Below are 27,789 nucleotides of genomic sequence, written 5' to 3'. Positions count from 1 at the left end.
CACAAGGGGCAAAACCTTGCCTTGTTGTACCTTTACAAAATATGAAATTGTCTCAATAGAATTAGAATGGCTATTGGCCATTAGCTAACAAAAGATCAATCAACTTTAGGAAAATTACATCTACCAGCTAGAAGAGCTTTCAGAATAGGAATTCAATGTTGCAAGTTATATTTATAGGTACAAATTATACCTGAACCTTTACTAGAATGGCCCCATCTCTCTTCCTTCCTTCCCCAGAGGTTATGGGAAACTTGAGGTGGAGCTACTCACTTAGGAGATAGAAGAACTAGAAGATGAACACAAGAAGCAGCTTTAAAGAATGCAATCTATGACCACAGAGAAAAGAACAGAGTAAGAATTTAAGAGATAACTAGCTCTGGCAGTTGAGACGAGCTGTGAAGAGAAGGAAATTCAGGGAGCACAGCCGAACAACCTACTCCAAGATGGATACAGCAAGGAGGAAAAGCAGCACAGGAGCACCATTAAAACAGGGACAGAAGTTCTACAGTCTGAAGGTGTAAGTTGCTTTAGTAATATATGTCCTTTATATGGCTGTCTCACTAAGAATCTCAATTTTGTGCTCTTCCCATGAATGTTGTGTATATTTATGAAAGAGTATGTTCCAGGTGGGGGGAAAAGGGAATTTGGAGAGAAAGGGGAGGAAAAGATATATTATAGATAATGCTCTTGCTACTTTTAGTAAATATCTGTGTTTCCAATCAGTTATATTTAACTAATTATTAAAGTTAGTTAATTATTTAAGGTAAGCTCACCAGTGGGGGCTATGTTTAAACTAACATGAAAACTATGAGAATAGTTACTACTGCGAAGTAATTCCTAAAGTGCAAAACTGTTATTGTCAAGTTAGAGAGATAGCTCAAAAGGGATGGTACAAATTAATGTCTAAGTCAAAACCTTCTACTAAAGGATCCAGATGATCAGAAATGAGATCAAGAAAGACTGAGACATGATTATTGTATTATTTTGGCTTAAGAGTGTTCCTCTTGTTTTCTGGAATTAAAATTTCTCCAAATCTGAGAAGTTTTGTATTTATAAGAAATTATATATTTATGGATATGAATGAAGTGGAACTAATGAATAGATTTAAGAGATTAGATCTGGTAGACAGAGTGCCAGAAGAACTATAAACTATGCATAGTTCCAGAGATTAGCAAGGAGAGATAAGAAGGTTTTCTTAAATGAGTGATTCAAAGAAAAAGAAGAAAACAATGGAATAGGAAAAAGAAGAGTTCTGTTTAAGAAAGTTAAGAGATGTGAAAGGATGCAAAAAATGGGAGTGATAAAAGGCAAAAAAGGAAGGGGCTTAAGGGAAGTGGAATAGATTAAGAAAAGAAAACAAGAATATGCAGAAGAACTATATAAGAAATATTTTAATATCATCACTAATTATTGATTTATAATGATTATTGATTTATAACCAGACATCCTAGAGAATAAAGTCAAGTGGGTCTTAGAAATCATAGCTAACCATAAGGGTAGTGGATATGATGGAATTCCAATTGAGCTATTTAAAATCTTTAAAAATGATGCGGTTATGATATGCCAGTAAATTTAGAAAACTCAACAATAGCTACTGGATTGGAAAAGATCAATTATATCCTACTCTTAGAGAAGGGCAATGCTAAGGAATGTTCAAATTATTGAACAATTATATTCATCTCACATGCTAGCAAGATTATATTTAAGATCCTGCAAGCTAGATTTCAGCAATATATGCATTGACAATGGCAAGAAGAATAGGCAGCTTTTCAAAAAAGGCAGAGGAACTAGAGATCAAATTGCCAACAGTCACTGAATAATGGATAAAACAAGGGAGTTCTAGAAAAAATCGACTTCTGCTTCATTGATTACACTAAAGCCTTTGACTGTGTGGATCACAACAAAATGGGACAAAGTGCTCAAAAGAGATGGGAAGTGTCAGATCAAAATTACTTGTCTCCCAAGCAAATTTGTATGTGGATCAAGAAGTTAGAATTGAGTGTGGAAAAACTGACTGGTTTCAGATTGGCAAAGGAGTATGACAAGGATGTATATTGTCACCTTATTTATATAACTTATATGCAGAGTACATCATGCAAAATGCTAGGCTGGATGAATGCAAAACTGGAATTAACATTGCTGGGGGAAATTGTCAATAATCTCAGATTATAGAGATTATTGATACCATTCTTAAGGCAGAAAGTGAAGAAGAATTTAAAAGCCTCTTGATGAAGGTGAAAGAAGAGAGTATACAAATCTGACTTGAAATTTAACATCAAAAAAATTAACTGACTGGCAAGTCACTTAACCCCAATTGACTCAGGGGAAAAAACTAATTATAAAATCTTATCAACAGATTCCATCAATACCTGGTAAAAAGGGGGAAAAATATAAGCAATGTCGGATTTTATAATCTTGGGTTCAAAGATCACTGCAGATGGTGACTGCAGATGGCAAATCTGGACAACATATTAAAAAGCAGAGAAATCACCTTGTTGACAAAGTTCATATAGTCCGAAGTAGGGATTTTTTCGCTAGCAATGTAAGGTTGTGAGAGTTGGATTATAAGGAAAGATGACTGCCACCAAAATAATGATCTAATTGTAGTAATGGAGAAGATTTTTTGAGAGTGCTTATGGACAGCAAGGAGATCAAAGCAGTTGATAATTAAATTGTTATGGCTATTCATTGGAAGCTTAGATACTGAAGTTGAAATTTAAATACTTTGATCGTATAATAAGACAAGACTCATTGGAAAAGATCTCGATGTAGGAAAAGATTGAAGACAAAAGGAAAAGGGGAGGGGCAGAGACTGAGATGGATGGATAGTATTCTGGAAACAATGAACATGAATTTGGATAGAATTCAAGAGATAGTGGAGGATAGAAGGGCCTGTCATGGGATCCATGTGAAGAATCTCACACAACTGAACAACTGAATAACAGCAAGCATTCCTCTTGTTTTCTGGAATTAAAATTTCTCATATATTCAGCTCAAGTCTAAGTACCTCTTGCCATTTAATAAAATATATGACACCTTTCAGATTGATTACATATTTGGAAGTCTATTCTGCCAAGTGGTATATCCAATTCAATTTTGAATTTGTCATCACAATGTCTTATCCAGACATTGTGCTCCCACACATCCCAGGCTGCTAGAACCTTTCCCTCTGAAATTATCTTCTCTCTCTCTCTCTCTCTGATGTATATGTGTGTATTATATATGTATATGTAAGTATATTTAACATATATACATATACATATATATACTTAGCATATTCTATTCTTATACATACATACTTATGTAATATGTATGTTCTTATAAATACTTTAAGTATACATAAGTATATATTCCTATATACTGAGTATATATGCTTATATATATACTAAGTATAAAAAATATACAAATGCTTTATATATACATACATGAATACATATATTGGTATAAAAATATATAAACAAATATATTAGTATATATGTGTAATGTTCTTTGGTTCGGTTTTCTTGGGGATATCTAGGAGCAGCCTTCCTTTCAGTTCAGTAATCACCACAAGAACAGCCAGGTGCTTCCTTATCTGGGGCTGGCCAACTTTCTAGAGAGCCTTTCAGTCTGGCATTGGTCTTAGTGGGGGAAGTGCAGGAGGCCAGCCACCAGGAGCCTGACTGAAGGTGAAATGAAGTTCTGTTTCCTTGGCTCTGAGAGCTTCTAGTGTGCTTGTCTTCTCTGGCTCTCTCTCCGAGCCTCTGAGAACTTAAGCTCCTGCCTCTTGTTCTTTTGTCTTCTCTGCCTCTCAATCAACCTAGCTGAGGCTCCTCAGTTATATGCTCTACACTGAGTATATCACTAGGAAACCATTATTTGTTGTAAGATTAAATCAATCAAAGTGAACCATGCTAAACTAGATAACCATTGTCTCATCAGTTCCACTTAGTATCTTATAAGGAGTTCAGAGTTCTGGCTCATAAATATATGCATATATAAATATAGTATATATTAGCATAGTATTATAGAATATATTACTTATATTGGTATATATTATTTTATTAGTATATATACATGTATAAAAGTATCATGTTAGTATATATAAGTATCATATTAGTATATGTGCATACATACATATATAAAAGCATACATATATGCTTCTACATATATATACCCAGATACACATAGACACACATAGACACACACACACACACACACACACACACACACACACACATATATATATATATACACATGTGACAGATCTCTAGACTATCTCTCGCTTTCAATATATCTATGAATCCAGATATTCAATAAAGATCAGGGATCTGCCTAGCAGCATAACACATAGTGATCATCTGAAACAGAGAACACTGTGCTTTATACACATTAGGAATTTGATAAACTGAATGTGAGATCTTCCACCATTTTATTCATACTCTATCATACAAATATGAGCATGAAAGTGAGGAGCCATTAACATTAATATATTTTAATTTTGTTTTTGTTGAGTCATTTTTCAGTCATGTCTTACTCTTCCCAATGCCATTTGGGGTTCTTGGCAAAGATATTGGAGTAGTTTGCCATTTTCTTCTGCAGCTATTTATTTATTTATTTTTAAATTTTATTTTTTGCTGAGGCAGTTGGGGATTAAGTGACTTGCCTAGGGTCGCATAGCCAGGAAGTGTTAAGTGCCTGAGACCAGATTTGAACTCAGGTCCTCCTGAATTCAGGGCTGGTGCTCTATCCACCGAGCCACCTAGCTGCCCCTCTGCAGCTATTTCACAGATGAGGAAACTGAGGCAAATAATTAAATTACTTGCCCAAGATCACCCAGCTAGTAAATACTTAGGGCTTGATTTAAACTCAGGAAGATGAATCTTCCTGACTCCTGTCCCAACATTCTATGCACTGCTCCATCTAGTTGTCCCAATCTATAATATAATACTAAGAATATTAAATAAGGAAGCCTTCTTTGCCATACACCCTGCCATACTAATTATTCTGAAGTTCTTTTGACATATTTCACTTACTTTTATGCATATGCCATGTAAAAAGAAATAGCAAATGAAAATTCATACACTAGAACCATACATAGCTTAGAGCTAAAAAGACCTTAGAGAATGTCTCACTTAATCCACTTGGGTTAACATTAAAAAATATAGAACTTCTTAAACCAGGCATGTTCCCAGAATAATACATTCTCAACATTGGGAAAGCAAACTTGCATTTCAAAAATATATTCATAGAAAAAAGGCCAAATCAAAGTTCTGACTTTTAATGGCTGTCTACTGGTCAACAACATAAACTTTAATCCAATGTAAAGAGGAAGAGATGGTTTGGAGGAATGTTAATGATAGGATGAGTAATCTCTCCCTGGAAGTTACTGGTTGGGAGGAGAACAGTTGTTCATTACCTGATGAAACAGGTTTCTCAGGCTAGCAGAAAGCAAAACAAATAAATCAATGTTATTTTGCAGCCTACCATCCCCAAACCCTATATTTAAAGTTGTATTCACACTTCCAATTCAAAGAAGATAGAAAAATAGCTATATATTTTTGAACTAGTGATAAAAGATATAGTCTGAAGTTAAGAATAAGAAAAAAGAGATTAAAATATTATTAACTAGTATTTTATACAGTTCTTTAAGATCTACAAAGTTCTTTACAAATACTATCTCATTTATCCTTACAAAAACAAGAAGTGTTATTAATATGCTGCTTTATAGATAAGGAAATGGAGGCAAGCAAGGTTAATTAAATAGGAGCCCATAGCTAATGTCTGAGGCCACATTTGAATGCAGGTTGTCTTGATTCCAGTCCCAGTTTTCCACCTAGCTACCAAATCTCCACTTAGATATCAAATAATGCCATCTACTATACTACCTAGCTATTAAATACACTTGTAAGTTAAGAAGAAAATTTAAGAGGTTGTATTGCATCATGTAATAGTTCAATAAATTTTGAATAAAAAGGTTTCTCTTCTTTCAATTTTGATATGTCTTTTCACTTATGTAATCTAGTACCTTAGACCCAATGGGGTAAATAAATATTATTGACTAATGTGGGTAATAACTGTGAAAGGTAGTGGTATGTGTTAAGGTCATGGGAACTAAGATCATTCATTCTTCATTTGAATAAATACCAATATTAGAAATAAAAAAGATTTCTGTTTTATATATTTTTTGTTTACTTCAAAATCCATTTTAAAAGGAGTTCTTTGCTGAGTAATCTCTTTTCATTTTCCAGATCCAACACCCTAATCTCATTTTTGACATAAACAGATCTGTATCTCTTCTGGGTTCTATCTAATATAGAAATCCTCCCCTTCCATCAAGGTCTAAGGTTCCACCTTTTTCTTGACAATGAAATTGATCTTCCTATCCTTAAATTTCTCTGGGTACTAAGTTTTGATTTCCCCCCTCCCCATTCCCTTTAATTGATATACCTTCCCTTGAATAATTATTTATGTAAATGAAATGCTCTCTTCCATTGAACTGTAAACTCATTGAGGGTAAGGACTGTCATATCTCTACAAAATGCTTAATTAATGCCTTGTACTTAATAAATATTTGTTCTATGGAATATACATATCCTATTAAACTTTTTTATTAATGAATAAAATGAATCAAAAATCAATTGCAACCATCCAAATTATCTCCTTGTACCTCAATATTAGTCAAATATTGCTTTAGGCAAATAATCCTGAACAGAGATACTTAGAAATTTATATGGAAATTTCTGCTATCATGGAATTTTACAGTGATTTTCCAACAATGTGAATTTTCATTGTTAGATTTCTAGACTAAATTCCTGGAGGGTAGGGCTTTGCTGTAACTCAACCACAGCAACTTTCAAATTTCAAATTTTGAGGCAGATTATGACCAGATAGGGCCCTGAACCAACATTGTAACAATGGATCCCCTTCAAGGAGAAAGCATAAGAATAGAATTTATAATATAAAATGGAAATTTGGGGCCACTTAAACCTAGAGCAAATGCCTATTTTGAAATCTAACAATAATTTTGCAATTATACCAATCCTCTCTGTTCAAGAGCTCTAAACCCTATAGTCAATCAGTAAAATACCTTTCTTTGCTCTTCATTGTATTGCCAATACTTAACACAGTTCCTGGCACATTATGAGCATTTAATAAATGCTTGCTGACTGACCTAGTAAATATTGGATATAGGTGATGACAAAAAAAAAAAATCTCACCCCATCATCTTATAAATCTTAAGAGTCTGGGTGTCGCCAAAAGTTTTCAAATTAAAGTGTTAACAGACTACCTAAATAAATGCATTAAAATGAGTCATTCATAGAACCTCCTTCAGGGCCAAGTAAAGATCACCTTAAGTTCTACCCTACTGGGGATACTTTGCAGATCATCCACCAGTTTCCCTCATCCCCAGTATAATAGCCTAGGTGATAAACCCTTAACTCTCATTAGTAATTTTCATTTGGGAAAAGTCAAGCAACCTCCCCACTTCCGTGTACACCCCCCACACACACACACAAACACAATAATAGACACAGATCTTATAGGAAAAAGCTTAGCAAGCAAGGTACATAGGGTGTTGGCATAAATCTTAAATACAACTTTAAATATAGGGTTTGGAAATGTTGTTGTTGTGCCAACAAAGTAATCTTAAGTGAAAATATCTGACCACAGAATTGTGCAAAACCCTCCTGAAATTCAAATGCAGCAGTTTTATCCTTAGTTCAAAGGACTAGACATCAAGAAAAAGCTGGTTCAGATCCCAACTCTAATCCTCCCCTGTGATAAGTCACTGGGCAAATCATTTAACCTTTCAGATCCTCAGTTGTCTCATCAGAAAAATGGGAATAATTATATTTGCACTACGTATCTCAGAGAGATAGGATCAAGTAAAAAAATACATAAGAAGTGAAATGTAAATCCATGCTATTATTATTACCACCTGCAACCAATGTCAAGAAATAACATGAAAGATATTGCTTAGGAGACTGTGTATGGGAAAGTAAACTGACCAGTCACCACAGCAAGAGTGAAGGAAGAGCACTTATGAGAAACTGAAGCTGGTGGTTGAACATGCCTCCCTCTCTTATCTGTCATGGCACCACCTCCCTGTATCACGGTCCTCTTCAAGAACCAGGGACAAACCACAACAACAAAAGACCTAGAAGAAAAATCCCAGCCTACATAATAGACTCTTTTTATGGAGGCTTAATGGGAGGACACAGAAGGAGAAGACATGAATGGAGACTGGGGGAGAAAGTAGCCATACTGATGAGATCAGAAATTCACAGAAGTTTGTGAAGCTATGATTCATATGTTGCAGTTAATATGGTTATCACCAAAATTCACATGCTAAATGTCTCTCCAGGATAGCTGCTATGTGCAGGAATATCCTAGACCTTCCAGGAGCTAACATTTGTACATAGTGACAGTGATAAAGGGAACATGAAGGATCATTAGAGACTTTAGGATTATCTAGTCCAACTCAAAAAAAGGAGAGGCCAGAGAGGTTAATCAGACTAAGGATTTTATATAGTTGAGATTTTGACCCCAGACCAAAATTCTCTGTGATGTGACAACTATGAATGGACAAACGGTGTTAATAGATAAGATTAGATGCATTGCTGGTAACAATGAATATGAGAAACTTATTAAAATTTTATGTCTAGATGTAAGGGAAGGTATTCAACCACAGACTTTCAATAAAGGCTTTCTATGGAGGATTTCCAGCCCACCTCCCCAAACCACATCTGACAATACCACTCCCCTCTCAATAAAATCCAGTGGCTAACTATTACCTCTAAGATCAAATAGAAATTTCTCTTTTAGAAAGCCCTTTACCATCTTGCTCCAATCTAATTTTCCATCTTATTTTAAATTACTCCATTTTATACAGAGTATGGTTCAATCTAATGGCATTAAACTCAATTTGTAATGATCACTGTTAGCAGCAAACTGACTTAAAAAATTACAAATTAATATTATCAATCTTGTATTATATTTTTACTTATTTTGTTAAACATTTCCCAGCTACACTTTAATCTGCTTCCTATCCTTGAGTTTGATGCCTTTGAGCCAGTTTAAATAACTTTCTTGTTGTTCCTCTCAGGAGACACCTCATATCACCTCCATCTCCATGTCTTTGAACTAGCTGTTCCCCATGCCATGGCCCTTTTCATTTCTGCCTTTTATAACTTGTAGCTTTTTGAAGGGGGGACAATTTTATTTTTGCCTGCATTCTTAGTGAATAACACAATGGGAACACTGAGTGGTCATCTGAATGTTTGTTGATTGACTTAGATGAGTTTTTAGAAGCTACTCTTTACAGCTGCTATTAAGCTCATAAAAGGAAATTATTCTTTTCTTTTTAAGATGTTTGAAAAAAACAACCTAAATAAAAAAAGAACTCAAGACCAGAATTTCTTTAGTTGCCACACACCAATGGATCAAATTCTAACAAATGCTGAGAGTAAATATGTATTCTTATTATTTAAAAAACATTTCCAGGATCTGATCACCTTTGCCAACAGACAGCCTGAAGCAAAGTATCCTAGTCCTCATTAAGCAATAGTCTGAAAACAGGGAGGGGTTTTCATAAACTCTCAATTACTATTTTCCAGAAGCCTAGCTTATAAAAGCAACAAGATAAAGGAACATAATACAAAGCAACAAGCCCAGGATGAGCTAGTTCCTTTAAAGCTACAAAAAGATCATGAAGACATTGGGCCTGTATTTTTTTAATTTAGGGATAAGGTCATGAATCTACCCTACCTTTTTGGGCAGTTTTCTGTTTACCAGCTAGCATTTAATGAATAAAAACTTCCAAATACTTCATCTGGACCTCAGTCCCCTGAAAAGCCCATAATACTCCTTTTCCCTCTTTACACACTCTCTCCTATGCCCAATACATGCTTGATTCTAATGAAGCCAGAGAAGCAAATATGTTTTATATCAGTCAAAATCTTCCTCCTGTCCATAAAGCAAAGTTGAAGGAGTTAGTGGCCCTGGGTTGAAGCAGGTGGAAAGTAACAGGGCCCTATTTGCCAGACAAACACATAGGAAGCAATTAAGTTTATAACAGGAAAAGGGAAACCAAAGGCCATCTGAAATAAAAGAAAGCCTCCCTGCCTTCTCTGGGGTCTCAGCTATTCTGTCATAAAGAAGGCTGAATGATTCATTTGCAACAATGGAACAGTAAAAGCACTGTTCAAACCAGAGATAACATTGGTTCTCTCTCCTCAGACTTGCCTGTCTGGTTTGAATTTCTATGCTGGGGGAGAGATGGTTGTCTCAATTGAGAGAAAGAAAAGAACAGAAAATCTACACACATGAAGAGGCTTAGAGCAGGAGGGCAGGACGTATACACCCTTGAACCTAGCTAGAATGTACAGATTTCTGTATTTAAATGGGTTTTCCCTTGATGTGGAGTGAGGCAAGCTGCCCACAGGTCTGGAGAAACAAGTTTTCATTCCAAGCAATCAGAAACCTGTCTGCCAGGCAAATACCCCTTAATTCAGAGATTCCTAACCTCTGTTGTAATATGGATCCCTTTGGCTGTTTGGTGCAGTCTATAGCTCCCTTCTCAGAATGATGTTTTCAATACACTAACAACAAAAGAATAACAAGGAAACCAATTATATTGCAATATAATTATGAAAAAAATTTCAAGTTCATGAACCCCTCTACTTACCCTGAGGTTATTAGCTGTAGAAGCTGAATTAAGTAATGAAGACCAGTGGCAGTCACAGAATCAGTGCTGCTTAGCCTTCCAAACAACATGTGTCTTCCCATTCCTATAAATGTGTGTCCTGACTTATTTTCCAGTTCCTGCTCCAGCAAGGGGCAGCTGGTGACAGAAAGATAGGGCTATAAAAGGAGTTCTACTGCAGCTCCACCATTTAGGTGCCTGCAGCATAAACAGGCTTACAAGCAGGGCGGCAGCAGCCATGATATCCAGGGCAGTGCACGAAAAGAACTGGTGAACAGCAATAGCGAAAGAAGGCATGGCTGCAGTTTTAGGGGGAAGGAAATCAAAACAAGGATTGAGTTTGGAAAAAGAAAAAAGAAAAAGCAGGATGCTTGATTCCCATCTGGCATCTGAACAGAAGTCAAGTACTATCCCACCATCCCCTATTTCCCAAGTTTAGAAGTAAAAGGCTATGTGGTTAAAGGGTTAGCAAACTAGTTGCACTTCTGCTACACTACTGGTACCCCAGGCACTGTATTTAATATACACTTTTCTAGACAGCTCTCTAAATTCTAAGCTACAGAGAAAGTGTCACCTATGTTAGTCTTCATGTGGAGCTTCCTAACTTGATGAAATCATAGATCTCAAATCAAAGAAAAAAGAAAAAAAAAGTGTAAGCTTCTATCTTGAGACCAAAATATACCTCAGGCTTTTCAACATGAATCTGTCACTAGCCCAATCCTACCCCAAACCACCTAATGAAGATAATGACAGCATTCATTTATCACATTTATGCAGTGTTTTAGATATGGTGCAGAGTGGATAAAGAACTTTTTTCAAAGCCAAAAATACATATATAGGTTCAAGTCCCACCTGAGACACCTAGCAAAATTAGTACTTCTAGGTACTATAGTTGAAAAATTAAAAAAAAAAAAAAAAAAAAAAAAAAAAGGTGCCACTCTATATTGGTAGAGGAAGCTTCTCCAGCAGGGATTTCCCTGTACCAATGAAATCATAGCAGGGGATTAATGAATGTTTACTGTCTGGTTGTCCCTTTCCCTGTGGACCTTTAAAGCTTGAGAAGCAATTTTCTTTACAACAACCATTCAAATAGTGTCTAAGGTATTTACTACACCCCCCATATTACAGATACAGAGAATAATGCTCAAAGAAATTAACATTGCATTTTAAGGTTTTCAAAGAACTATACAAATATTTTTTCTCATTTCATTCCCATAACAATTGTGAAAATAAAGAAGAAGAAATTGACACAGGCAAAGATAAATTGACTTATCTAGATTAACATAACTAGTATGTCTGAGGCTGCATTTGAACTGAATTCAGATCCATTGGTTTATTTATGATTCTACTGAGCTTTCTCAGATCAAGTCATACCAGTAGTAAATGTAGACACAAGAGCTTAAAACCAGCCTTTCAAGATATAAGTAGATTTGCTTCTGCAGACTAATCCCATTTGGACTAAGCTCCAAACTTTGGTCCATCACTGAAGTACAAATGATGCTACAGGCTACTTCATTCACAGCTTCTGGGAATATGAGATCATGAATGTCAGTGAAATATTACAGATTTCTTGGATGAGCTGAACAATACATGTATATTGTCCTGAACTTAGACAAGGAATAATTTTTTTAAAAAAAGATTGTCAACACTCCCTGGCCCAGGGGAAGTTTATAAACAATTAACTATATAAAATCAGCATTATTTCCTCTTGGGTTGACACCAGTTGTCTGCTTGCTTGAAGACAGGAATGAGTGGATGATCACTTATTTAATCCTGAACTAAGTGGCAAAAGTTCAATGAAGGGAGCAATAGGCTTGGATCTAGATCTTTCTTTCCCATCCTCTTGAATGTAAAGTAGAGGTAATAAATGTGATCTTTTTTTCTGTAAAATAAGGATAACATTCTTGGGTCGGGCCTGGAATACTGTTGTGAGGATCAAACATGATTATATATGTAAAACATTTTACATCTTAAATCATGATGTCAAATATTATTATTATTATTATTATTATTATTATTAGGAGCGTTTCAACAAACCCAGTTACATTATTCCCTAAAAGATTCTCAGAACACTGTGAGAAAAGAAAAAAACATAACTCTGACAAACCAGCACAATTAATTTACTATCCCTGTCTTCTCTCTGTCCCCTCAGTCTCTTTTCTGTGCACTTGTAAAGTTTTGTTACTTTTCGTTGTTGTTACTCTTTTATACTTTTGGGTTTTATTGCTTTATTATTTTATTGCAGGTTGTGAGCTTTCTCCCCCTCTCTCCTCCCATGGGAGACAAGTTTCTCTTTGTATTCACAACACAATCTTTACACAAAGTAGTCTCTTTAAAAAGCTATGCTGAATTTAAATTAATTTTATAATATAACTTTTTGAACTTAGCAATTGGGTTCAATTGATGACCCAACTACTGACAAGCTCTACTCCCATATTGCTAAAGCCAATTGCTAATAAGGACACTGCAATCTTTTTTTTTTTTTTTTTTTTAACCTCAGGAAAAGGCAAAAACACAGTCACCCTAACCAATTTCCTATTGCGGAGAACTGAAAGATTTGAACCATGTGAGGTGGGGTGGGGGTGGGGTGGGGGTGAAGTGGGAGCTGAAAACAAAATGTCATCCACCACTTTATTCATTCTGGCCCACAGAGGGGATACTCAGCCAGGAATAACAAGACTTCTACTCAACTGGAGTTGCCTTGCCTCATGGGTTCCAGACATCATATCACCAATTGGGCAATCATCAATCACTGCAGATGTGGCAGTGAGCCATACTCTAAATTATTTCAGGATAGCACCATGTGGGAGATTACTGAGCAGATCAGAATCGAGGTGAAAACATTAGGAGTCTGCTTACAACTGGACAAGTAGCTTGGGAAACCAAAAACATCATTACAGTGGATATTACATCTAGGTAATATGAGGCTTACAAAGTATAAAGTTGGATAAAGTTGGGAGACAAATCTGAGAAATAATATCAGTTTTATAGTTTATAAATCCCCCTGGGCAGTAGGTAGCACTAATATCATCCACAATTTATATATGAGAACACTGAGAGTCAGAACAACTAAATGTCCAGTTACAACAGACCAAATTCAACTTGAGTATGCTGGAGTTGCTTCTCAAATCTTGATTCCCTCAACTTCAGTATTCTTTCCATTAGCTCAAAGAATGCTAATCTGAGGCCAATCCACCTTACTTTGGGAAAAATCACTTAATCCCTCTGGAAGTTATCTAACATAGAAAAGGGAAGTATTGATAGATGCTACATTGTAGGGAAAGCAACATGAAACAAACTACCAAAATTTATTGCAACATAGCACATCCCATTTCCCCATAAAAGAAACCCAAATCTATATAAAAAGAACAGTTTCACTGCTTTGTTTCTAAAAGACTGGATGGAGGAAGGGACTCAGTTACATCTAAAAAGGCTGAAAAAATTCAGTCAAATTGGGTTTTGATTTTTGGGGTTTAGGGGAGGTAGCTCTGTGCAAGGTACTTTAAGGGGATAAAAAGATGAATAAAATAGAATTCCCAACTTCACAGAGCTTACTGTTCTATTCATACAATATATAAAGTGACAATTTTATTCATTGATCCACTATACACACTGCCTTAATTTGAATCTGGGGGAATCCTTTTATGTATTTTGATTTATTCATTCATCAAGCCTTTATTAAATACTACTACTATAACTATTACTACCACTACAACTACAACTACTATTCCTAATACTATTATTATCATTAGTTAATATTTCTATTTTATTATGTTAAGGTTTGCAAAACAATTTAAACATATTCTTTTCACTGATGTTATATTCTTGGCACTATGCAAAGGCTGGTATTACAAAGACAAAAACCAAAACAGCATTTTTTTTCTCAAGGAATGCAAATTCTTGGACAGAATAAATAGAAATAAACAAAATATTTGCTTCTAGGTAACATGATGGAAAGAGTTAGAAAGATTCATTTTCCTGAGTTTGACTCTGGCCTCAGACATGTACTAGCCATGGATAAGTCATTTAACCCTGTTTGCCTCATTTTCTTATTTGTAAAATGGATGGGAGAAAGAATTAGAAAATCTCTTCTGTATCATTGCCCCCAAAAAAAACATCCCAAAAGGGGTCACAGAGAGATCCCAAATGAAAAACACCGAACACAACAAAATACAAGTGAACAACACTGAACAAACTGAAAAAAAAAAAACAACTAAAACACAACATGCAGATAAAAATATATATAGTAATTTTTAGAGGTAAACACTAACATTTCTGATAATACTTTCCAAGTAAATATATGTTCTGTTTAAAAATAATTGAATAGAATAAAGGCTACAAAGATCCAATACTACAAGGTAAAGTTGGTGCAAAAATTGTGCAGATAAACTTCTGATCTGGGTCAGCTATATTATACTAACACTTTCTATGTTATTAACCACATCCCATTCCCATGGTATCCCCTAAATTGCTGTCCTGGGCACTCCTCTCTCTCTTTTTTAAAAAATACCTTCTTTATTGATGATCTCATTAGTTTTCTTAGGTTCAATTATTTCTATGCAGACGACTTTCATATCCACAAATCCAGTTCTCTCCTGTGCTCTAGTTTTACAAACTCTGCATAAGATATTTTCGACTAGATAACCTAAAGTTACCCTACCTCAGGATATCTAAAACAGATTTCATTATCTTTTCCTCCAATCTACCACTCTTCCTAATAGCCACATTTCCACCATCATTCTTTTACTTATTTGGCAGTCTCAACTCTTCCTCTATAGTATTTCTTAAAACCATCCTCTTCTAGGTATTCTGATGGAGGTGGATGTCTTCAACATAAAGAAGATCCAACTCACTTCCAGTTGATCAATGATGGACAGAAATAACTACACCCAGAGAAGGAACACTGGGAAGTGAATGTAAATTGTTAGCACTACTGTCTATCTACCCAGGTTACTTATACCTTTGGAAGCTAATACTTAATGTGCAACAAGAAAATGGTATTTACACACATATATTGTATCTAGGTTATATTGTAACACATGTAAAATGTATGGGATTACCTGTCATGGGGGGAGGGAGTGGAGAGAGGGAGGGGATAATTTGGAGGGGTGAATACAGGGGATAATATTATAAAAATAATAATAATAATAAAAAAACACCATCCTCTTCTCTCCACTCACACAATCACCACTGAAATACAGCCTCTTGTTGGTCTCTCTGCTTAAAAATCTTGTCTCCTCTCCAACTCATAGTCCAAATTATTATTCCTAAAATACAAGTCTATCCATAGCATTTCTCAGTTCAAAAATCTGACTCCCTATTGCCTGATATTGTATAAATATTGTATTGTTATTGTATAAATTGTTCTTCTGATTCTGCTTATTTCACTCTGCACAAATTCATATAAATCTTCCCAGGTTTCTTTAAAAATCTTCCTCTTCATTTTTTTTTTTTATTGCTGGATGCTTTATTATAAAATGCATTTTCTACTTTTCCTACTTTTTCCATTAGACTACTGGAGAAATAAGGGGTGGGGGATTAAAACTATTTTAATAGACTTTGTTAAATGAATAATATAGTGATTTTAAATCTGGTATATAAAATTTGTTCATATCATTTGATTGCATCAAGTACTAAAAAAAATGCTGGAAAACATACAAAGAATAAGCTCCCAAATGAAGCACAGTAGAATATGAATTAATTCTTATCATAGCAGGAAGAGAAGGATTAGCTGGAACTCAAATGTTCTTTCTTTACTATTAAACATACTTCATATTGGTTGAGGGTTTGGATATTTTATCCATTGTTGAAAACAATTCCCGGAATGTCTCTGAAGGATATGTAATGAAATTATTTGAAAATAAATTTCATTTAATCATCTCATAGCAAAAGTGGCATTTTGTTACCTTCATATACCACCATTTGTTCAGTCATTCCCCAGCTAATGGGCACTCCTTTAGTTTCCAGTTCTTTGCCACTACTAAAGAAGTTCCTATAAATTCTTTTGTCTATATTTGATCTCTCTTGGGAATAAATATAGCATTAGTATTACTGCATTAAATGGTATGGTATGCACAGTTTAGTGATTTTAGGGACAAAATCACAAATATAATTCTTACCTAGGCATATAATATATGACTCTCTGTGAAGTACTAAAAGTTCTCTATCCTTAACCTTTCATTTCAATTCCATTCCCTCCATTCCTGAAATGCAATTCTTCATCTCTGCTTTCCACAAAACCTAAGCATCCTTCAAAGTTTGGTTTAAGCATCACTTCCTAAATTAGACTTTTCTTATCTCTCCAGATGCTAATGTCTGCCCTCCTAGCTCTAATTACAATCAAATTACATTTACAATCAAAAAACTTTTATTAAATAAAACTAAACAGTCCCTGCCCTCATAGAACTATGCTGTTTCATTTTTGTCTTTGTATTGCTAATGCCTAGTACCATTCTTGGCAAAGAGTAGGTTAGGTGCTTAAATTTTTTTGTTGAGTGAATGAGCAAATCATGGATAGATTTCAGAGAGTCCTAGCACCTGTCATAGGATATCTACTAAGAGAATATGACTTATTGTGACACTGATTTTAAGCCATCTTATCACACTGGCTATAGGAAGCTAGGAAATAATATCCCACTACAGAAGAGATTCTATTCAACTCTAGGTAATGAAAATAATATCAGAAGGGAAGGCAATAAATAGTGGGAAGAGGTAGAGGGAAGAAGGATAAAAGTACAGTTGAGATAAATACCAATGAATAATATCAATGTTTTATTCCTCCTAGGCATCACATTTTGGCTAAAAAGAAATGGAATCTGTTTGCTTTTGAACACAAACTAAAGTTCTCAAAGGTTCTTTTGGGAATCATTGCCCAGACCTTCACACTATCTTTGCTTACTAAGAAAAACTCCATCATTTCAGATAGAGTATACATCTAATAAGCAGGACTCTTAAGGTTATCATAAGGATCATAAGGAAAAATTTGCTGATAATGAATAGATCCCTTTTGGCTACTCTATGTACTCAGACCTAATCAGAGCAAGAGAGCTGGTCCTTTTAATAAGTCTGTAACTGGGCATTATTAAATGGGAGAGAAGAGTATCTGAGCAGACACTCTAATGAATTCTGTAATGCACTAGAGACATATAATTATCATTAACAAATATCTCAGTGCCAAACACTTTATTCTGTTCAAGGAGGATGGGAATTCAGACATGGTCCTACTTAAGCAATTCACAATTATAAAATGTGTTCTTGATGCTTCTTACCTGGTCCCTCAGATTCAAAGTGGGAGGTCTTACAAGGCAGAGGACTGGATAGAAAGGTATAATCAAAATGTGGAATGATTTTGCTGCCTTAGGAAAACCATAAACTTTGAGTTATCATATTTTTACATCAACATCAACAAATTCTATTTCTAAGTAACAGGTTTTTAACCTAAGGTCCTCTATAGTGATCTGTGGATAGATTTCAGGGAGTCTATGAACAGATGGGAAAAATACCTTTATTTCACAAACCTCTCACTGAAATTTAGCATTTCCTCCACTATGATTTTTTTTTAATTCTACAGCATCTACAACTTTCACCAAACTACCAACAGATCTATCACACACACACACGCACGCACGCACGCACGCACGCACACAAAGTTTAATAAAAAACTCTAACATAAAGCCTAACCACAGAAAAACTATTTCTCTGTGACTAGTTTTCCTCACCTGAAAAATGGAGAAATTGGTAACTAATCTAATATGGACATATATGAGCAATATAAATCCTGTTCAAAAACAAAATAAGTGGAAACAAAAATATTCACTTCACACAGTATTTTACATATCTTCCTATCTCTACTTTGTTTTTCAAGCAATCATTCAACAAATATTTATTGCATATCTCTATGTACCAGACACTGCCTTCAATGAGCTTGCATTCTACTGGGGGAAACAACATATGTGTGTGTAACTAAATACAAAATAAATTTATGCATAACAAAAAAGTATAATTTTAGAGAAGATATTAGCAGCTAAAGAAAGAAACTTCCTTTTTTAAATTTAATTTTTGATTTAAGAAATAAAATAAGCAAGATCTCCTTTCAACAACAGTGACCTCTAAAAGAAACTAAAGATTTTAAAAAGCAGTTGTTGTTGTTATAATACTTTGCAAAATTTAAAGTGCTACATAAAATCATCATCATGATCACGATTATCATCATTATTATAATTACTATTATTAGTGAGGGCATGAGAAGTTGAAGCTAACCCTGAGGACGGCTACATTTGTAAATGGAAGGATGTTGGCATTCTTGATAGAAAAGAAGTTAAGCAATGAAGGGATTTAGGCCAATTCCAATAAACTTGTGCTGGAGAGAGCCATCTACATCTGGAGAGAGGACTATATGTTTCAATATGGATCACAATATAATATTTTCACCTTTGTTTGTTGTTGTGTGCTTGCTTGTTTTTTTTTCTCTCATTTTTCCCTTTTTTGGTCTGATTTTTCTAAAAGAATTGCACATATTTAATCTGAATTGGCTTATTTGATGTCTAAAGAAGAGGACAATGGGGGAGGGAAGGTGAAAAATATGAAACATGAAGTTTTGCAAGGGTGAAAGTTGAACACTATCTTTGAGTGTATTTGGAAAATAAAAAGCTATTTTTTAAAAAAGAAGAAGAAAGTAGAGGAGAAGAGGAAGTAAAGAGAGAAGAAATGAACTCAACAAGTCAAGTCAATAAGCATTTGTTCAATATCTACTAGGTACCAGGCATTATGCTAAGAGATAAGGATATAAAGAAAGGCAGAAACAAACAAAAAATATTTCCTACTCTAGAAGCTTCTAGTCTAAAGGAGGAAAAATGTTCAAATAACTATATTCAAACAAGATAGAGGATAAATTGAAGAACATCTAAGGGAAGGTATTGGCCTTAAGGAGGATCAGGGAAGGTATAGTTTTGACTAGGACTTGAAGGATACTAGGAAACTAGGAGGAAGAGATAAAATAGAAAGAATTCCAGGCATGCAATACAACCACATAAAAGTGCCTGGAGTTCTGAGATGGGGGCCAGTGTCACTAAATGAGGGGGAATAATGTCTAAGAAGACTGAAAGGTAGTAAGAGACCAGGTTATAAAAGGCTTTTAAATACTACAGGACTTTATAGCTTATTTTAAATGCAATGGTGACCATTGGTGCTAATAAAATAGAGGGGTAGGGGTGGGGAAACATAGTCAAGCTTGCTCTTTAGAAAGATCACTTTGATAGCTGAGTAGAGTGGAGGATGGGCAAGAATAAGAAGAAACTTTAAACCCAACAGAAGTTTTTGTAATCATGCAGGCATTGGTGATGAGGGTTAGAATCTGGATGCTAGCAGTGCCAGAAGAGTGAAGAACTCTAACAGAGACACTTTAAAGGTACCAGTGACAGGACTTAATAAAAGATTGAATATGTGAGTCAGAGAGGGTAGAGTGCTCAGGATGACACCTACCTGGGTTGCAGGACTGGGTGAATAAGGACATGGTGATGCTCTTGACAGTAATAGGGAATTTAGGAGGAAGAAAAGGTTTCAAGAGAAAGATAATTACTTCAAAATATACCAAATTTAAGATGTCTGTGAGATATCCAATAGGTAGTTGGGGATAAATTCTATTTTAGACCTGTTGAGTTCAAGATATCTATAGGATATAGGTTGGATATGTCTTATAAACAAAATGTGTAATTAACAAGAGTGGAACTAGGGAGAAATATTTCAGCTAGATATTTAGATTTGGAAACAATTTGCATAAAGATAAAAAAATGAACTTGAAGGAATTGATGAGATTGTCCATAGATACAAGAGTGAAAAGAAAGTCCAGGATAGAATCTTGGAAGGGAAGGTTGGAACCAAGGAAGAGAAATCTGTTGCTGTTGCCCAGGGTCACATAGCTAGTAAATGCCTGAGACCACACTCTAGGATCTATCCACTGGACCACATAGCTGCCCTGAAGTTTGATTAAAACCAAAAGAATGTCCTGGGAGAGAAAATTAACAATAGCCTCAAAAGGAGGATAAAGACCTAACAAAAGACCTAACAAAGGACATAGGAATTGGATCTTAAATCACCGCTAACCCTGGAAAGGGTCATTTCAGTTTCGGGAAGTCAGACCGCAAGAGATGAATATCTTTTATTTTAATTTAATGTTCTCTGAATGCAGTTGAATGGAATCAGTTTTTAAAAATTAATTCAATTAAAACAAGGATTCACTAAGCACCTTCTATGGGCCAGACACTGAAAATAGATGAAAAAAAGAAACAGTCTTTGCCCTCAAGGTATTTACAATACTTAGTCTATCATCATTCTGACTCACCAAATAGTTTTGAGTTCAAACTGCAAATTTAAATGATATATCATTTTAAATACAAAATAATAAAAACATGTGCAAACTAAATATAGTTAGCAACTGCACTTCACTTGATAGAGATTTTTCTTTCCTCTGTCATTGAGGGTCAACAATTTCATTTTAAAGGAGACATCCTATTTATTCTGAAAACATTTCAGTTGACTAAACTAACTTTACTTCATCATTCAACACTTTTTGAGTATATAATAGAAAGACAAATCTGTCGGCCTTCTGAGAACTTCTAGCATGTTTTGATTTTTGCTTGGGCTCTAGCAGAAATAGAACTTTTAGACAAAGTATATCATCACTGGCAGGGCAGATGCTCATGTGAATTAGCTGATCAGAAAAACCGAATGACAGAGAGCAAAGTGCCCAAGGGTATTTGAGGAAGGAGAGAACACTTTCAGTTTGGTAGACTAGGGAAAGTTTCTTGTAGGAGGTAGAAACTGAGTTGCCTTGAAGAAAAGAAAAAAAGATTTAACAGGCTGGGATGGGAAAGAAACATATTTCTGGCATGAGAGATGAATTACACGGATACATAAAGCTAGGAGAATGCTTGTTGGTCTTGGGAAACATGCATCATCATGCATCATCAAGGCCAGTGCCCTCACTTTAGAGATGAAGAAACTGACTCCCAGAAAAGTCAAAGTATTTGCTCAAGATAATAAAAAGAAGTGCCAGAATTCAAACCCAGGCATTCTGATTTCAAATACTGTTTTCTTTTTAATAAAAACATAGGCTCAGGTATTGCATCAACAAGGGTGCCTCTAACTTCTTCATACCCTACATAATGTCACTTCGCTGGTCTAGAACCTTAGTTGGCTCTCTATAGCAACATGGCTAAAAAGTTACCTTTGTTATTTAAAGTCTTCTAGGCTGATTACAAATTATTCCTACACACATACATATATGTTCCAACCAAACTGACTTTTTAAATATTTTATTTAATTTTTAATTTTTGGAATAAAACAAGTATTTCCATAACATAATATTGTAAAAATGCATATGAAGCTGACTTATTATGTAGAACTTACTATTCCTTCTAAATATATAATAAGGCTATCATGTTTCTTTTTTGCCCCTTTTTTTTCCCTACCCCCAACCTAGAGATGGTTACCATTACACATAAACATATATATGTAAATCATTCTAGATATCTATTTATCTGTTCCTTCTCTGGATTCTAGCAGTGTCTTTCTTTATATATCCTCTATTTGTTTTTGGTCTTTTATCCTCTATTTTTAATTTGGATATTTGTAAGAGTCAAAGTGACTTAGTCACTCAAAGAAGACTGATTTACTTGCTGATCTATGTTTACAACATTCCATGTTTCTCCACTGTAACTAAGTACATTGTCAGCTCTCCATGCCTAGGACACTGTTGTTTTCACTTTTGCCTTTTGGAGACCTGATTTCTTTCAAGATACAGCTCGAATGGAACCTCATTCCCTTAGTTGTTAGCATTCCTGTTAAACTACTGTATATTTATTTCCTCTATACTTTATATTTATTTAACTTTTATATTTATTTTCTATTTGCATTAATATAAAGTTTATATCTATTAAGTATATATATGTGTGTATATATGTATGTATGTATATATATATATATATATATATATATATATATATATATATATACACATATATGCCATAACTCCATTTCTAACTGAATGTAAGCTCTTTTAGAGCAGGAATTATCTCATGAAAAAAACATTTTTATCTTTGTATCTCCATTGCCTAGCATAGTATCTGGTACACAGTAGGTACTTAATACGTGCTTTATAAATAATTATGGACTAACATTACACATTCCTAAATTTGGGGAAGGTTCTAATACTTAGACATGGCTATACTTTCTCTTGATCAAAAACATTCATTGATTCCTGTTTGCGTATATATACAAAACTATTAAACTGTCTTCTAAGACCTTCCCATGATTTGGCTTCAAACTACTTTGTCAGACTTAGTTTACATCACTTGTCTTCACACATTCAAGTCAAGTAAATGCTTGCTGATTTGACATTCTGTTTCTGCCAAAGAGGGCTACTGTTCCCCAAGATCAACAAACATTCTCCTAACTTTATGTATCTGTGTAGTTCATCCCTCATGCCAGAAATATGTTCCTTTCTCAACCCAGCTTGTTAAAATCTTTCCCTTTCTTTCAAGGCAACTCAGTTTTTACCTTCTACAAGAGGCTTTCCCTAATCTACCAAAATGAAAGTGTTCTTTCCTTCCAAAGTACCCCCTCAGTACTTTGCTCTGTTCTTTGCACTCCCAAGACCCCACCTCATTCCATGCATATTTGTATACATGCTATAAACTTGTCCTTATTTTAGTCTTTATATATCCAGTGTCTTGCATATAGTAGGCACTTATTAAATCTTTTGTTATTGTGAAATGTTGAATCTGTCTAGGTCAACATTGGATAGTTGGCAATCTTAGCCAAAATAACTCAACGCCAGTTAAGAAATATGTTCTCTGAGTATCAGGTCAATACTTCAGAATGAGGAGCTGTTAGCTTACTAACCAAAAGAAGTGAAAAAGTTTGTTCACAAACAAAGCGACCAGTCTACCAAAGATTTAAAAAAAAGATAAGGCAAGAACCTGAATAAATAAAATCTTAAGCCATTTAAATACCTTAGAAGAAAAAAAAAAAAGGTAGGTAACTAAAATGTTCCAAGATCTTTGGTATAAAAATAAAAGCAACAGGTAATTGACTTAACACCGTAAAACAGATAGAAATCCTGGAACCAAGTCACAGTGGAAACGTTAATGCTAGAAGCCAAGAAACAGTGGATTAATAAATACGGCTTTTATTAACACACACCTGGGTTTAACATAATTGGGAATGGTATTATGTATTGAATGCATGTGTTCTCATCCTCCATGCCTTAATCTTCCACCTCTAGTTGTGAGTAAATTTCCAAGAAGGACAAAGACGTTCAGCTGCTGGCAGAACCTTCTATAACACTGACATATACCAGGGTATCCTGGCAGAATAATCACTTTGATGCATTGTATATCTCTTCCACTTGACATCTAGAAACAACTCCGGCCAAAAAGCACTGAAACCAAACCTGGATTGTGATTTGAGTCTCAAAACTCAGTGGGGAGTTGGTTGGAAATGGCAACATTCTCCTGCATCTGCCCAAGTACTAGAATTGAAGAATGGGATGAGAAGTTCCCAGTACTAAGGTTTAGATAAAAAACTGGGAGATATCTATGCTAGAGCAAAGAAGTAGTAATTTCCATTTCTGCACTTCTTACATTTCAAAACTTTTCCAGTTTTTAGCACTGTTGTGAATTTCAAATCTATCAGTGAATGTTGTATATTTACTCAGCCCTTCTGAGATGCTCAGCACTGCTCTAACTGCTATAGGTATATGAAAGAAAGATGTGAATACAACAAACACAATTGCTACATTTAAGATAGTTTTTAATAATAACTCATCTTTATCTAATGTTTTAAAAGTTGAAAAGTATTTTACATATCATTCCATTCTCACAACAATCCTGGAGAGTAGCCAAAAAAAATTATTCCCATTTCACAGATGAAGAAACTGAGGCTTATTGAGTCTTACATAACCTGTCTAAAATCAAATAACTTCTAAGTGACTATGACAGGAATTATATAAGCCTGTTGATAAATTCCTTAAACTGCTGGTAATTTTAATCAACTTTATACAAATTTTATGAATGTCAGCTCCCATTACAATATTAATCTGCCTGGTAAAAGAAAAAAGCTCATATACCATATTTTATTCACTAATACTATAATATTTCTATAATATTCACATCTTTAGAAGCAATTATAATTATTAAGATTTAGGAAAATTGCATACAGCATATTCAAGAACCTTAACACTTTTAATAATCTCAATGTTAGCAATTCTAAGGACTTAATACTATTAATAGTCCTGGTATTATCATTTCATCTGAGACTAACATACAAAGTCAGGGGAACTGAGTAGAAAAGAGGTCATCAGTGGCTGGGACAGGTAGGTAGGAGCAACCATAACCCAACATGACTTACAAAAATATTATGATACAGCTCATAACTGAGAACAAAGAAAAATCAAGATTTATAAGTAAAAAGTAGCAGCAATTCAGGAAAGGAAAGGCCAATTATGTAAAATATTTGATTTACTTTTGGTCTATGACTGATTATTATGACTCTGAGATCCATAGATAATTTCCCCTAAAGAATTAGGAAAAATAAATCTAAATGAATACTTAGTATTTAAAATTATTAGGTTAAATGCTTCCCCACTGTAATTTCTCAGCTTTATTTGGATTGTGGCTCAAATCCTACACCAATGTATAATGCCCCTCTCACATGAACAATGAATGCTTCTATTCTTGTTACCTGCCACCAATAATAATGAGAGTCACAATTGACGTCAAGAGGGCAGAAAGATAATTCCATTGAAGGACATTGATTTTTTTCCTACTTAAAGATAAATTATGACAGTCTGTTCAAAAGACATATATTCCACTTATCTGCATGCTTGTTACAACTTTTCATCTACAGTGTATGAAAATAACTAAATATGGAAGAACCCAGCTCCCAGAGTATAAGGTTTCTAGGATTAAATTATGACAGCTCTCTCACTACCCTTAAACACCTGTTACTGGAAGCAAAGGAACAATAGACAGTATGGGAAGAAAGGATACTATTACCCAAATCTACCATTTACATAGATCAACTCATCTCTTGGAGTTGTTCTGGGGAAAGTTTTCAAACTGGCATGGAAACTAGAAAGAAATCTCAGATTGTAAGGTCCAGAAAATTTCGTTGAACACTAATTCTAACACTAAAAGTGCTCTTGGGAGCACTTTTTTATTACTCTAAGTTCCTAGCACTTTGGTTGATAAAAGGTGGTTATTTGAGGAAAGTGTACACACACATACACACACATGCATGTGTGTATGTGTAAATATATATATATGTATATACATATATATATATATATATATACACTTTGATTTGTATGTGTATATATGTATACACACATACATACACTTTGACATTACATTTGTATGCTCCAAGGTTTTGATATAATGACTTTCACAAGCTCTCATTAACTATTAACTAGAGGAAACTTTATTCAAATATTGAATTAGGTCCTTCACCTTCCAAAGTTATTTGATTATTTAAGTAATTCTGAGCCAAAAAGATATGGCATTATCAGAATCTGTTGCTAGTTCTCTAATAGCTGAATAAAATAATAGAAATTTCCCTTACAAAGACAAGAATTAATTCTTTCTACTCTGGAAAGACAAAAAATTAGGTATCACTAAGATTTTAAAATTTTCATATCTTAAATACCTTCCCCTTAAAAGAAAGCACTACCAAAAGTATTCATTTTGGTGAGGGCCAGCAGTATTGAGATTACACAGAAAGAAAGGAAATAAAAGGGGAAAAGGAAAAGAAGGAGAGGAACAATAACAAATAGCTTAAGACCACCATCACTCAGCTTATCCACATGGGATGATGACAGATACATCATCTAAGCCAACTTCTCTCCAGATGAGGAAAATTAAGTTTAATGAGGTTAGGAGACCTGCTTGTGGGGAAAAAGTTGCAGAGGTTGTATTTGAATACAGATTCTTTCATTCTAAATCTAATGTTCTATTTCCCCAAAGTGCTGGCTTTCCTTTAACCATGGATTTGAAGTTCTTATAGAAAATGGGATTTGAGCTACCTTGAAGGAAGCCAAGGTAGCTATGACACAGAAGTGAGACAGACAACATTCTAAGCATGGGATATGGCAGTGAAAGGGAGAAGTATAGGCAAGGAACAAAAAGGTCAGGGTCACTGGATTGTAGAATATGTGAAGACAATAAGAAGTCTAGAGAGGTAAGAAGAGGTCACTTTGTGATGAGCTGTAAAAGCCAAATCTGGGGTTTTATATGTGATTCTGGAAGTGTAGGATACAAGAATCAGGGATGATGCAGTGAAATGCCTGCATTCTCTTTCTCATCATTGTCATTACCCTAAGGCTCAAACATTTAAACCTTTTTAACCTTATCTCTTCCTTCTCTCCCCTCCCCAGCATTACATTTGCTGTTCAAATAAACAAACTTTTTTTTTAAATTTTTTCTGATGCTTCAAGATAATAATTCTCAAAAAGATAATTTTTTTTCATTTCCTTTACTCATTGATCAGATCAAATGATCTCTAAGATTCACCTCTCAGATCTAAGATACTAAAATCAGTTCTAGTATTACTGAGGTAAAAGGGAAGGTATATTGTCAGAACTGGGCATGTATGATAGAACTGAAACAATCCATTTACATACACACACACACACACACACATATGAAAATTCTATATCAGTACATATAGTAGAGCTTTTGTCCTTCATGCCCCTCCAGCTGACTCCTAATATTTCCTCCACATCCCACAATGGCTAAATATCTTTAGCTACATCAGTTCTTGAGACTTGTGCTTACGTAGATCATTATTACAAATATTCAGAGATGCCAAGGATTAGAATCTTCTTGGCAGCATGTCTACAAAAGGATGTTTCTGTATCTGGAGAGAGAAGATATTGTGATGGAGTATTGAAAAGAAAGAGTATCTAACAGGAGATATCCAACGACAATGAAAGAAATCTCTCTTCAATTCCCAATACTTCTAGGTTTCTCCTCAAAGGTGGAAGCTCTTATTTGGGTCTCTCTTGATAAAACTGCACTAGCCTTTGCAGGAATTTACTTAGAAATAAA

The 27,789-nt window shown here is 34.6% G+C and overlaps 1 protein-coding gene across 7 annotated transcripts in view; it reads right to left on the bottom strand.

Annotated features, from left to right (window-relative positions):
- Positions 1–27,789, bottom strand: part of LYPD6B (LY6/PLAUR domain containing 6B) — a 219,601-nt gene that overhangs the window by 61,139 nt on the left and 130,673 nt on the right. The window lies entirely within an intron of this gene.

This window comes from Sminthopsis crassicaudata, chromosome 3, assembly GCF_048593235.1.
Source record: "Sminthopsis crassicaudata isolate SCR6 chromosome 3, ASM4859323v1, whole genome shotgun sequence".
In the NCBI taxonomy this organism is placed as follows: Eukaryota; Metazoa; Chordata; class Mammalia; order Dasyuromorphia; family Dasyuridae; genus Sminthopsis; species Sminthopsis crassicaudata.
Note: the sequence above shows the minus strand (reverse complement) of the source record. Positions and strands in the feature narration are given on the sequence as shown.